The sequence below is a fragment of the Cnephaeus nilssonii genome, assembly GCF_951640355.1.
Source record: "Cnephaeus nilssonii genome assembly, chromosome: 17".
In the NCBI taxonomy this organism is placed as follows: Eukaryota; Metazoa; Chordata; class Mammalia; order Chiroptera; family Vespertilionidae; genus Cnephaeus; species Cnephaeus nilssonii.
Window position 1 is genome coordinate 10,089,900 of NC_137088.1, and position 13,671 is coordinate 10,103,570.

The 13,671-nt window shown below is 46.8% G+C and overlaps 1 protein-coding gene across 4 annotated transcripts in view; it reads right to left on the reverse strand.

Moving 5' to 3' along the window:
- Positions 1 to 13,671, reverse strand: part of XCR1 (X-C motif chemokine receptor 1) — a 46,457-nt gene that overhangs the window by 15,345 nt on the left and 17,441 nt on the right. The window contains exons 7-9 of one of the 4 annotated variants that reach the window (XM_079795087.1): positions 5,408 to 5,529; positions 2,672 to 2,743; positions 1,548 to 1,678 (exon numbers count right to left, since the gene is read on the reverse strand). The exons of 1 other annotated variant lie outside the window; for it this stretch is intronic. The gene's annotated coding sequence lies outside the window, so the exon portion shown is untranslated. Of the gene's footprint in view, positions 1 to 1,547; positions 1,679 to 2,671; positions 2,744 to 5,353; positions 5,530 to 10,863; positions 11,197 to 12,369; positions 12,523 to 13,671 lie in introns of those variants that run through there. 2 more of the 4 variants (XR_013814841.1, XR_013814840.1) reach the window with 2 other exon arrangements.

The window sequence follows — 13,671 nt, forward strand, 5'->3', positions numbered from 1 at the left end:
GCAGGAAGCTGGTGTGGACACAGTGCTGTCTGGGGCTCATGATGAACGCGGTTTCCCAGGCCCTCCCTGACCCAGGCCGGCCTCTGCCTTTGTAACAGGTGTCCAGGCGGCTCAGGAGGAGGAAGCCAAGCAGTGAGCGTAACATCAGGGGCGCTGGAAGTAGGCTGCTAGGGTTTCAACTCGGACTTCAAGATGCAGTGCCCGTGTAGTTTTGGTGCCTCGGTTTCCCTAGATGAATTGCAGAGAATTACAGCACCCACCTCACTGACTGTGCCATGTCAGGCCTGGCATTATTGTAGGTGCAGAGGGCTCGAGAAGGACTATATCGTGTTCCTTGCCCCTAAGATGCTCGAGGCTTACAGGTGTGGAAATGGGCGATCGGGATGCAGGGTGGTAAGTGCGATGTGAGCGGCTGGCTCTGAGCACACCAGCCTTGGAGAGCAAGGAAGGCCTCCTAGAGGAGGTGACGTCAAAGGAAGTTCTGAAGGATGAGTAGGAGTCATCCAGGGGCTGAACGCCACGTGCTGGGGAACACACGCTGTAGTGCACGTTCTGGGCCGCCTGCTGAGTCAGAGCGGATGAGGTCTGTAGCGTGAGAGGCAGGACTGTCAGGGTTTGAGGCTGGAAAGATGCGCAACCTCTCTGGGTTGAATTGGGTCCCCGATGCCTTCGGCTCTGGCCAGCTCATCTCACACACGGCACATCCTTACCACGAAGGCCACCTGGTGTACCAAACAACAGCACTCGCCCTGGACCAGTCAGCCAGCACTCTGCCTTGGTACAAGAAGCCACAGAGGCCCGACTCCCCGCCCACGGAAACACGTGAGCACTCTCAATGAGAAAAGTGTTAAATAATGGTGGGTCCATGCTTCCGGACCACCTCATGGAGGTTCAGGGAAAACTCCCAGGGGAAGATGACGGGGGCTAACTCTTGGAAGGTGAGTAGAAATGAAGAGGAAGACAAAAGGAGGAAGGACGTGGGGTGGAGAAGGTCAGCCAGTGTGAGAATCAGGGCTGGCTCGAAGGACTCCAGTTATGGCTCTAAAGGAGAGGACCGGTGAGACACGAGGAGAGGGAGGCAAAGGCCTTTGGGTTAAACCAGTGGTCGGCAAACTCATTAGTCAACAGAGCCAAATATCAACAGTACAACGATTGAAATTTCTTTGGAGAGCCGAAAACCGACTTCTGCGCGTGGGCTACGAAGTTACAATCGCACTGTACGTGCGCGCCCACACGTGGTATTTTGTGGGAGAGCCACACTCAAGGGGCCAAAGAGCCGCTTGTGGCTTGTAAGATGCAGTTTGCCGACAACTGGGTTAAACTAAGGCGTTTGAAATTCCTGCTGAGTGAGACCTAGTGAAGGTCTCAGCAGAGGAATAGGGTGATCAGTGGGTTCACCGGGATACTCTTGGATGTAAGGGACAGAGCACATGGCTACAACGGCCTACGTAGTGGGAGGCTGCTGAGTTCCCTTAGGAAGAAAATGCCAGGGCTGGTGCAGCAGCTCTGCCCTGTCAGCAAGAGCCAGGGCCCTATCTATCTCTTACCCCAGCCGCAGCCTCTCTGTGGTTTCACTCCTCAGGATGGCAAGGTGGCTGCTATGGCTCCGGCCAATGTGGCTTCTACAACATCCAGAACAGGAAGCGAGGAGGCATCTGTCTCAAGGAGTGGCTCTCGTCTGGGGGAATTTTTGGTTATTACAACTGGGGAGAAGCTCATGACGTCTAGCAGGTAGAGGCCAAGGATGGAGCCAAACAGGACAAACTCGCATGAAAGAGAATTACCGACATGGCAATAGCACCGAGGTTGCAAAGCCCTGGCCTCAACTGATTGGGTGCCCTTAGCTTAAGTGGGGAAGGTAGAGTTCCCTCCCTCACTCTTCGGAGCTTAGAGTCCGAAGATCCCATTGTCTGGCTTAGCTTCTGAGTGACCCTAGACACTGCCAGATATGTAATGTACTATAAAGCCACACTTTGTATGGTTTAAGTGTAAGAAATTAAACCATTAAACCAGGAAGGCAGAAAGAGTTATAATAGGATAGGAAAGGCCTTATAAAGATACTTATATGTTTACACACACTACACATAAATAGACTACATCCATGCTCCTCAGCACATGCCATTGGAGAAGGGAATTATTATCTATCAGACCTGGGAATTATTATCTATTCATGCTGATAGACCTTTCTTTCTATGGGATACAGGACATACCTTTCTTTCTATGGGATACATCTTTAGTTCCTGAAATCTCCATTCCACTGTTGTGTTAAATGGAGTGCCCTTCATTTTTTCCCCCCAAAATTTCAAAGCAGAATGGGTGGATTGCTCTTGCTATGATGGGGGCAGTGGTGAGGTAGGACATTGGCTTAGAGGTGGGTTTTGCTAACCTACAAGAAATACAGCTTGTGTACGGTCACCCCCAAATCTGATATTTCTGCCAGAGGTTTCTGGTTTGGCTTAAATTTTTTAGAGGTGTATTGCTGACCTGATATTTTTATTCTTCCTTTTCCTGTTCATTTTTTTTTTGTTTGAAAATGAGAGTTTGAACTCTGCTGGATAAGTGTGGGTATAAGTGCCATGTATGTATATATGTATGTATGCATGTGTGAGTATGTGTGCATGAATGTATGTGTGGTTTTATATATGTTGCCATGTTAACAAAGTTAGCTCACCATGTTCCAGGCTCCTTTGATAACAAAAGATGTGGTTCTCTTTGTAGCCCATCCTCACTATGAAATTATCAGCTGAAAAAACATAAAATAAAATAGTAAACCAAGTTACTGTACCTGAAAATCTTCACCAAGTGCGTTATTGAAAACTAGATAGCATACTTTTAAATAATCCAAGGATCAAAGAAGTCTCTAGGGGAGTAAAAAATACATTGAATGAAATAAAAATACAGCACATCATACTTTGTGGGAAACAGCTAAAGCAGTGCTGAGAGGGAAATTTATAGCACTAGAAGCCCACATTATGTCTCACATAAGTATCTAAACTCCTACTTTAAAAACATAGAAAATAAAGCAAAATAAATCCAAATTAAGTAGAAAGAAGGAAAAATAAAGATAAGAGCAGAAATAAAATTGAAAACAACAGTGAAATGAGATAAAAAAAATTTATGCTGGTTGAAAAGATCAATAAAAGTGATAACCCTCTAGAAGAATGACAAAAAAGAGAAAGACACAAATGACTGATACCAGGAATGAAATAGAAGATAGCACTACAGACTCTGCAGCCATCAATAAATATTAATCAAATCCTACGAACAGCTCTACAGCTTAGGGAAGTGGACTAATCCTTCAACTAACACAGACTACCACAACTCACCAATATGAAATAACTTGATTAGCCTGACAATTATTAAGGAAACTGACGTCATAATTTAAAACTCTCAAGACAGAAATCTCCAGATCCAGGTAATTTGACTGGAGAATTCTTCCAAATGTTTAAAGAAGAGAGAACACTTCCCAACTCATGTTGTGAGACCGGTATCAACCTGAAAACCAAAACTAGACAAAGACAGTACAAAAATAAATATAACCACAGACTAATATCCCTCACACACGTACATGAATAAAATCCTTAACAAAATATTAGCAAGTAGCATATGGGGTTTATTCCAGAGATGCAGGGCTGGTTCAACACTTCAAGTCAATCGGTGTAATCCACTATATTGAAAGGCTAAAGAAGAAAAATCACATGATCATATCAACTGATATAGAAAAAACCCTTGACAAAATTCAACAGCCATTTATGATAAAACTCTCAGAAAAAACAGGGGTGGGGGAACTTCCTCAACTTGATAAAGAATATCTATTTAAAAACCTATGGCTAACCTCATATTAAAGGTGAAAGATTGAGTGTTTCCCCATAAGACTGAAAACAAGGTGAGGATGTCAGCTATCAATACTGTTATTCAATCTAGTGCTGGAAGTCCCAGACAGCTTAATAAGTGGGGGAGGAATACTCATTGGAAAGGAAGAAATAAAACTGTCCCTGTTTGGAGACGACATGATGGTCTACATAGAAAATACCAAAGAATATTAAAAAAAACCAACAAAAACAAAAAACTGAAATGGTGCCTAGAATAATAAGCAAAGCTGTGGATACAAGAGCAACATGTAAAAATCAATTGCATTTCTATGCAGTAGCAACAGAAGTGTGGAAAGCAAAATTAATGTACAATTAATGTATAACATTTCTCCCAAGAAAGAAACACTTATGCATAAATCACCAAAACGTGTACAAAACAGGTATGCTGAAACCACAAAATGCTGATAAACCAAAGGACATCTACATAAATGGAGAAACATATCATTTTCATGGGTTGGAAGATTCATCATAGTCAACATACAAGAGACATCCTTGCCTTGTTCTGGGCCGTCCTCTAAAAAAACTGGAACACACACTGCATGATCCCACAATTGCACTGTTAGGCATTTATGACAAAGAAACAAAAATTCATGTTTTCACAAAAAACTATGCATGATGTTTATAGAAGGTTTATTCTTAATAGCCCCAACTTGGAAACAACCAAAATGTCTCTTAATGAATGAATGGCTAAATTCCATATCATGGGCTACTACTCCAAATGTTTAAAGAAGAGAGAACACTTCCCAACTCATGCTTTATGATTAGTTAAAAAAAAAAAAAAAAGCACTCTCAAAAGGTCACGTACTGTGCAATGTCATTTACATAACATTCTTGAAATGACAAAACCATAGAGATGGTAGGCAGGTGTGGTTGCCAGTGGTTAGGGATGGTGGGGGCAGGTGTGACTACAGAGGTAGCAGGAGGCAAGTCATAGAATAGCTGTGAATTCAAGTCTGGAAGGATCGGGTGTATGCAAATGAAAGCTGTCAGATGTCATTTCTTTACCCATGTGTTTGGCAAAAATTAGAAAGTCAGATTGTTAGGACGAACCACTCCTAATCTCTCCTACTTGGACATGTTTTCTGAAATATATTTTGTTAGAAGCCTTTTCCCATAGCTCGGGGCAGACAGCTGGCGCCTGCAGAAGCAAGATAAGATGAATCCCCCTTCGCCTGACTGACCTGTGACCTTGACCCACTCGTGCCCTCCCCTCCATTCCCTCCACTTGACTGACGGGTGCTGCCACAACCTGACCCTATGTTGCATACTTCTACCCTAGATAAGAGAACCCAACCAACCATCCCCTCGGGGCTGACACCCACACACTGGTCTCAGCCCGCTGTGAGAGAGCGCAATAAAATTTCTTAAAAACTCTCATAACATCTCTGGGCCTGGCTGCTTTCTGCGGACCTACCACAGATAATATCAAGGGCTGACAAGGATGGGGAAAGAGAGGCCCCTCGAGGCAAGCCTGTGGGAGTGTGAATTGGTATAGCGTCCTGAAGACAAGCTGGGACAACTGAAGGCGCACATACCCTCTGATTGGGCAGCTCCACTCTTAGGCTGCGCACCCAGAGAAACGTGGCTGGATCACCAGGAGACTGTGGGAAGATGCTCAGGGCAGTGTAGTTGGTGGCAAAGTCTGGAGTGTCTATCCCTAGGGAACGGACACATAAAATGTTGATACGTGGACACGCAGGAAGACAAAACAGAAATCAGAAATACATTTACTACAGCTGCATGGGTCTAGCTCAGAAAAGCATCATGCTGCCCTGGCTGGTTTGGCTCAGTGGCTAGAGTGTCGGTCTGCAGACTGAAGGGTACCGGGTTTGATTCTGGTCAAGGGCACATGCCTGGTTGCAGGCTCGATCCCTAGTAGGGGGCCGATCAATGTTTCTCTTTCATCATTGATGTTTCTCTCTCCCCGTCTCCCTTCCTCTCTGAAATCAATAAAAATATATTTAAAAACAAAAACATCAAGCTGAATTAAAAAAAAAACAACACATCCCAAATGATATTTGATGGCACAGTGTCACTTTCGTAAACTAAATGCACGCACACTGGAGTTTTCAAGAACATAAATACATATTCCTCTGGCATGGACCACCAGTGATTGCAGCAGGCCATGGTGAGGAGAACATCCACTCAATTCCGTGCATCTAGGCAACTTGCAAAAATGTTCCAGGCATGATACTGGGGATTGATTGGTCAGGTTTGGGAACCAGAACAACCACTTCCGAATGGGTGGCTTTCAATCTGGGCTCCATACTAACTCACTCAGGAAGTTTGAAAACACTGATGTCTGGGTCTCACAGCAGGAAGTTTCAGTTTGATTGACTTGGAGGGTGGGCCTGCACTGCCAGGATTTTACAAGGTCACTCCCCACCCCCCCATCTCCTTCTCACCCCAATGATTCCAGGTATAGCAAGATTGAGCACCACGGCCCAGGGCTCAGATTTTATACGTCAAACAATTGCTCCAGGGAATCCTGTCATTTAGGCAAATTCTGATGACACTTGAGCCTCAGGGTCCTCAGCTTTGAAACGGGAGACAAAGGCCTTGCAGACTTGAATGGCGTAGATGGGATGTTGGTCACTGACTGCCACTTAGAGGTGGCTCCACGAACCGAAGCCATTATTATTATTATTTTTTTAAATGAGAAGATCATTGGATTCATCAAAGTTAGAAGAGAGAACTGTGAATCCTGATACACCCACATTTTCCCTGGGAAAGAGGGAAACCTAACACAAGGGCTGAACCTCTGTGGTCCTGATTCCCCACCAGGTCAGGAAGCTGGCCTTGTTGGCAGCTTCCATTTGAAGACGCTAGAGAAATACGCGGCTGGCCACTGCCCTCTACTGAAACAATATTGCCATTTCTAAGTAGAGAACAGACTTGTCCTGTGATTGCACTTGAACGTCAACTCACTGGGGACGAGGCTGGCTCCTGCGTGAGCACTCACAGAAAACGTTGTCCTTCTAAAGCAATCCCTGTAATTATAAAAGGGAAGCCATGGCACTTTCTTATCTCTATTCTACGCATTTGACATATGCTATTAGGAAAGAAAGAATCTATCGTCACAAACACAACTCATCACACTGCAGACACAAGGGGCAGGTGCTATTATCGCCTCCATTATACAGATGAGGACACTGAGGCCCGGAAGGTAAGTTATCCAAAGTCACACAGCCAGCAAGCAGCGAAGCTGGCTCCAGAGTCTATTCCTAACACCTCTGCTATTTTGCCTCTTGAATGCCTCTGGCTCCTTTGACTCGATGGCGCCAGTTGTTCTGCAGCCTGGATTATTGTCCAAATAGGTTTTTCCTGCTCAACACACCCTCGTCCATGCCCCATCCCCCTGTGACACATTCCCTCGCTTCCCAGCAGTGAGTCTGCATCAGTTCTCGCTCCCAAATCCCTCAGGAGTTTGGCCGTGACCTGCATCTCTGATTGGCCCGTGCTCTCCCCAGATGCCCTCACAGATGCCCGCATTATACATTATCATTCAATCAAGGAACTGAGACCTTGACTCGATGTCATGAAAACCCATGATGCTGGAGGAAGCCAAGTGAGTTCATGACCTCTCTGATACACTCCTTCCCCTACCTTTACGCTCTGGCTGGACTGAGCCACCGCCGCCCCCAACTTATCAGTCTTCTCTGTGCTTTCAGGTGTTTTACTCATTTAAATCCTTTGGTCTCTCCTGTACTTTCCGCTTTGTCCACCAGGGGGAGGCTTCTGCTCTTAAAGCCTTGATTCCGCCTTTGCACAGGTCAGCTAAGGAGCACTGGAAGAGTGGCTGGTCCGAATTGAGTTGTGCTTAAGCACAAATTATACACCAAATATTGAAAAATTAGTACAAAGCGTGGAATTTAAAATGTCTTAAGAAACTTAATAAATTGGTTATATGTTGAAAGGTACTATTAATATTAATTCTACCTATTTGTTTTTAGATTTTTTAAAATGTGGCTACTAAAAATTTTTAAAATTGTACATGTGACTCACTTTATATTTCTATTGGACAGCACTGGTTTAGAGGCTCCCTCCTAATGGCAAACTCTAAGGTAGGTCTGCAGAACCCTAGGGTTCCAGGGAACCCAGTCTGAATACCATTTGCTTGACCTGACTCATGAAGAAACCGAGGCCCAGATTGGCCAACAACTTTTCCAAGGTTATCCAAGTGATGGAATCTTGAGTAGATTAGAACCCAGGTCTCCTATAACTGGATTTTTCCTCTTCTGTCATGGAAGTCCTTGAATGCCACACAAGGTCATGGGCATAAGACCCTCCGCTGGGCTGTTGAGGTCCTTTATCAAGAAACGTCACCTTGGGTCTCTCCCTGCTTCCTTCCACAGGTCTGCACAGCCAAGGGGCTGCTCCCCGCCGCATCCTATGCCCACCCTGTGAGCATTTCTCCACTTCCTGCTGCCAATCCCAGCCCCTGCTTTAGGCCTCTATCTGGTGCTCCCTCCACAGCGCCGACAGCCAGACTTGAGACCCTGAAGACAAGCAGCAACTGCTTACCCTTTGTTTTAAACCATCCTCTTGACCTGCCCAAACCCAGTTCTATGCAGGGGGTGGAAAGAGCATAGTGGCTCTTGCTGGAATAAGTCCCATTTAGCTGGAAGGATGAAGAAACAGCCAGATAGACTTGCCCCATGCTGACCGCATGACCAACCCACACTGTCACCGCTGAGAGCTCACGTAGGCCACAGGCACAGCCTGCGGCAGGGTGACCGGTCATCATGTGGCCAGTGATTCACATGGGAACTGAAAGCACCCTTCACGGGAGTGACTTCTCTAAAGAGGACACCTGAGTCAGCAGTGAGGGCACTGGAGACCAGGCCAGACCCTGAGTCCTCGTCAGGGATCTTAGGCCCTAGTCCCCCCACACACATCTGCGCCACAGCCCAGCAGGATTGCAGCATCCTGGCTCAGCAATTGTGTCCTTAGTGGACAGGGCTGAGGCCCAGAACACGTGTGCGTGGGTCTGACCAGGTGAGAAGGTCCGGATGCTGGCTTGTTTCTCCTCATCATGGAGACCCCATGCAAGTGGGGGCCAAGGGTCTCAGCCACTCTCCCTAGCCCTGGATTCCTGGGGAGGAGCCGTGTGGGTCTGCGGCCTGAGTGTGGCAGGGTTGCTTGGGCCGCCACTGCTCTATGCCTGCAGCCTCATCTCCCCCTCTTCTGGGGCTAAATTACAGAATGGCTGAGTCATGGGCTAACAGAACCTGTCTGAATGAATCAGCAGCACAAGATGAGGGCACTCTTCCCAGTTCCAGCTCTGCCACTTTGGGCTAGTCACTGTATGACTCTGAGCCTCAGCTTCTCACTTGTAATTACTTATTACTCTTTTTTAAATTCCTTAAAACTTAGTAGTTTAACCTGGCCAGCGTGGCTCAGTGGTTGAGCATCGACCTATGAACCAGGAGATCACAGTTAGATTCCTGGTCAGGGCACATGCCCGGGTTGTGGGCTCAATCCCCAGTGGGGGGTATGCAGGAGGCAGCTGAGCAATGATTTTCTCTCATCATTGATGTTTCTAGCTCTCTCTCCCTCTCCTTTCCTCCCTGAAATCATATATATGATTTAATAAATATATTTAATAAAGATTTAATAAATACTTAAATAATAAACATTTATTATCTCAAACAATTTTCTTAGGTCAGGAATTTAGGAGCAACTCAGTTGTGTGGTTTTGGCTCATGATCTTTCATGAGATGGGGTCAAGGTGTCTGCTGGGGCCCCAGTCATCTGAAGGCTGGACTGGGGCTGGAGGATCTGCTTACTGACAGCTCACTCACATGGCTATTGGCAGGAGTCTCTCCATGGGGCTGCTTGAGGGTCCTCCTGACATGGTAGCTGGCCTTTCCCAGAGTGAGCAATCTGAGAGAGCAAGACAGAAGCCACACTCGATTATGACATAGCCTCTAAAGTTAAACTCTATCCCATTTGTTTCCCAAGTCAACCTGTTGAAGGATGAGAATACCAGGAGGTACAAACTATCGGGAGCCATCTCAAAGGCTGGCTACCACGATAGTGTTAATAACATCTGCTCTGCCCGCCTCACAGAGCCATCATTGGTTTTGTTTGTATAACTTCAAGAAAAACCATTAATCAAAGGTGCTTCTGCTAAGGGCCAAGGCAGCAGCTGCTAAAAACAGCTGTACTAGGGGCTGCTGGGGCTGGACCCTGAGACCATCAGAGGAACACAGGAGGGCCAACAAGGAAACTTGTAGCTCAGAGGCCTCCAGCCTTCTTTGCTGTCCCCATGTGAAAGTATAATGTGGAGACGATTAGGAAGTTGGCCCATTACATATGGGTGCTCACTGAAGGGAGGTTTTGCTCATCCATTAGTCTTCTCTAAGAAAAACAGGTGGGCAAGGATCAGGAATTCCAGGAGGGGGACTGAATAAAGATGGGGCTTGAATTGTGCCCTAGCCCTTCGTTCTGACATTCAAATGAGTTCATTTGCCCTTCCCAAACTCCAAAGGGCTGCCTAAATGAGAAGGTCATTGTTATGACCTCCTGGCAAGACTCCCCCAGGTCATTCCTCAAAGAATCTCTCCTCCTGATTTCGTAAGTAGCCATAAAAAAAGAATCAAAATATTTTCAATGCTTTGCAACTATCAGAAACAACTTCTCAAAGTTGAGTCTAAATCTTTCCTGGTTCACTTATGCCCACTCCACTCTAAGGATATCCTGGTTACCACTGATGCATAACAAATCACTCTGAAACGTAAGGGTGAAGACGGCAATCATCTTCTTTTGCTCTTGATATTCTGGGTTAGGAATTCTGGACAGGCTTAGCGGGACTATCCTGTGGGATGTCTCATGGAGCTGCGATCTGATGTCAGCTGAGGGTTCAATCATCTGAAGGTCAGCCTGGGCAGGAGGTCCAAGGTGGCGCACACTCACTGTGGGCAGCTGATGCTGGCTCTGGGCTGGAAGCTCAGCTGAGCTGTCCACATGAATGCCTTGCAGGGCCTCTCCAGCAAGGCCATCTCAGAGTAGCTGGGTTTCTTATATGGCGCTGGATTCTCCTGCAGCTGGTGTTCTGAGAGAACCAACTGGAGACTGCATGGCCTTTTCAGTGTCACTTGTCCTACAGTTTATTAGGTATAAGCTACTGTGGCCCGCTGGGTCCAGGCGAGTCATCAGGCTAGCATAGATTCAAGGGGCTGAGAATTAGACTCCGTCTCCTGATGGTGGAGTGGCAAGGTTCCACTGCAGATGAGTGTGTGGGATGGAGAAGTTGCTGGGGTCATCTCTGGGAAGTACCATCTTCCACAAACGACTAGAATCGTTTCCCACACTCGAAGGCCTGCATTGAGTAATCCATGAACATCTCATTGGATAGAGTCCAAGACCACTTAAAGATTCTCTAGAACAATCTCTTTGTTATCAGATGAGACCTCGAGAGCGGAAGTGGCTTCCCCCAGCTCACACAGCTAGTCAGAGGATCAGTAGGAAGAACCCAAGTCAGCCACCCACCTGCACTTCATCCTGCCCTTGGTATCATTTCCTTCCTTCTTCCTAACAGAAGAATAATTTTGTGCAGGTGTCTATCCTGCCCACATGGTTCATAGCCCAAAGGAAGCTGAGCCTGCAATGTCGCTCTGTCCACACCCAAGACCAGCATGGCAGGATGAAGCCTGCAGATGAAGCCACCATCCCATGACAGGCAGAGTAAAAAAAAGTCACCAAAAAGTGGAGTTGGAGCCACTGTATTGGTCAACCATAGGCCTGCTCTACTGTCCTTTCATTTGTGAGTCAATGATCTCCTTCTTGTTAAAGTCACTTTTAATTCAGCTTCTGGTTACTTGCAGCTAAATGCCTCCTAATTAAAATACTCCTTCTGGCCAGCATGGTTCAATGGTTGAGCATCAACCTACCAATCAGGAGGTCACGGTTCAATTCTTGGTCAGGGCACAGGCCTGGGTTTTGGGCTCAATCCCCAGTATGGGGCATGCAGGAGGCAGCCGATCAATGATTCTCTCTCATCATTGATGTTTCTATCTCTCTCTCCCTCTCCCTTTCTCTCTGAAATCTATTAAAAAATGAAAAAAATAAAAACCTTCTGTTTCTAGCATTAGCCCTGACTTTAGGAAGGAACCTTCAAAGAGATTTAACTCACATGCCAGGCCTAAGCCTCAGGAATGGGCAGTGTGCCCTGACCTGACGTGGTTTCCGGTAACTGGGATTTTCTCTCACTCTCCGTCCCTAACCTCCACCTGTCACAGGCTCAGTCCCTCCAGAACCCACTCTTATTGCTCCTGTTATCCTCAGTTTCTTCTCAGGGCTGGAGTCCTCTGCTCTTCCCAAATCTCACTCCAGTGGCTGCAGCCTTTTAACCTACTGTTGTCCCAGATGCCCTTCTACCCACACTTGCCACCTTCCTGAATTTGGAAGGCTCTGTTGTTGGGGTCCTCTTTCTTGAGTTGAGTTCTGCACCTCTTGGTGCATGGCTGGCCGGACCCCAGCACCGGATGCTCACCTGGTTTCTGTGTGTTGTACCATGCAGATGCCGGACACTCTGCTCCTGCAGCTGGACCGGACCTCCTCCCTCCCCTGCAGCTGGACAGATGAAGCCTGCCCCTCCCTTTGTGTCTCCTCCAGGGCATCTCCATGTAGATCTTCCTGTTGGACACTTTGGGGGGAAATGCTTGGTTTGGGAGGTACAACATCCCATAGTTATACCTTCAAGTCAAACCTTTCATGTTTCACAGTGCAGAAGGCTCATTTGTATGCTGTTCACGTTTTAACATATTTCTCCCCTGCTGGTTGGGGAGTGAGGTCACATGCGATTGTGAAAGCAAAATAAGTAGTCCCTGCCTCCAATAAGATTTGGAATGAAGTACTAGGCGTATATAAAGAAATATACAGAAAGGCATCTACATCAGTTCTCACTAAGATATGTTCATCTTCGCTTGAGGTCTCTGTTTTCATCCTCACCACCTCTCTGTGGCCCCAAATGATTTCCTTGCACTTCAAAGGATTTCCTGCTTGCTAACAAATATCAGTATTTGGGGGCAGAATTCATTCTGAGACTTGCTCTTCTGGTGACCTGGAGTGAAGTTAAGGGGCAGAGTGGGGGGAGGGGTAGGAGGTACACATGCATTAATGAGCAGTGGGGAATTTGCTAAAGATTTCAGGGGCTTGTGGGGAGAGGGGGGAAGCAGGGCAAGTTAACCTCACACATATGTGTCCAGCAGGTTTGTTGAGACCTTCCTCTGGGCTGTGTAGGCAACTCTCTTCTCTTCCTTGTCTTTTTGACCTCAACACCAGCCCTCCCCTTCCTCCTCCCTCCTTTGTGTTCCAGAAAAGCCCCTTCCTTCTCCAGAAAACGTAGGAGGGGTTCAAAGTCGAGGCTGGAAACTCCCTTTCCACCCTTTGAAAAGCAGACTTCTCAAAGACCCTTTCTTCTCAAAGAAGCTTTCATGCCAGCAGCTACAGAGATGTTTCTCCATAGTCTTTGCAATTATCTTTAACATGGTGGTCAGTGCAGAAAAAGGTTCATGATTCAAAGCTGTCGCTAGAGTGAGGCATCAGGAGTTCCAATCTCTTTGCTTTTCCTTGGGGTGGTCCGGGTGTCCCTGGGTTGGTAGAGAGCTGCCAGCCTGGGCCTGGTTTCAGTCTCTGCAGCCCCCTCCCCGCCCCATCCAACATTTCCTTCAAGCTCCCCTCTGCCAGGTCTCTAAGGAGGCTGCGGCCCACTCTGAGGCCCACATTCAAGGTCATCCTTGGGTCCCAAGGTCATCCTCCAGTTCTGGCTACTGGGCTTTTGCCTCATTTCTTG